Raw genomic sequence first — 774 nt, forward strand, 5'->3', positions numbered from 1 at the left:
CTTGAACTTTAAAGACTGATAACTCGTGAAGTTTTCATCGGAAAATAGTTCAAATTATGTGTTTTGAAAACGTCTCAACATAACCTATAAGGATCTGAAATAAAAAGTAGGGGTTTCCGTTTAAAAAATTGAGTTGACCTTGACCTGACCTTAACAACGCCATCCCAGGTCAAGTGGCTACTATTGTTAAATGCGTCTTTTTAAACCTTACAACTTTTATCTGAAACATTTTTTTCTAAAGTGCATAGTTTACGAGATATTAGGGTGTATCCAGACTTTTGGGACACCCTGTATAGCTAAATAACTTTGCTTAAATAACTCGAATTATTTAGATCTAAATAAGATGATATAATTTTTTCATCCAAACAATTATTTAAAGAACTTTATACATAGAAAACATTATAAATATTATACACAATATATATTGCTTCGACTTACTACTTCTTCGTACGTTTCTTCATCCACATCTTCGAAAGATACTACATCCCTCTCTGTACTCATTGGTAAAAGAGCTGGCTTTTGTAACTTCGACGCCTCTTCTGACTTTGAATACATTTAGCAATACATTCCATCGTGTTATTCATTCCTCTGCATACAATATAAAAAAATGTATATATATATATATTGTAAGAGGCGCGGTTAAAGAGGCGCGACTGCGTCGCGAAGTAGCGCGCCCTGCGGGCGACTATAGTTAGTTTAGGCGAAGCGTTTTTGTTATTCAACGATCAAGGAATCGTGTGGCGCGTGCGAGTCAGTCTTAGTTACACCATGTTA

This window comes from Wasmannia auropunctata, unplaced genomic scaffold (assembly GCF_000956235.1).
Source record: "Wasmannia auropunctata unplaced genomic scaffold, wasmannia.A_1.0 LD336092.1, whole genome shotgun sequence".
Classification (NCBI taxonomy): Eukaryota; Metazoa; Arthropoda; class Insecta; order Hymenoptera; family Formicidae; genus Wasmannia; species Wasmannia auropunctata.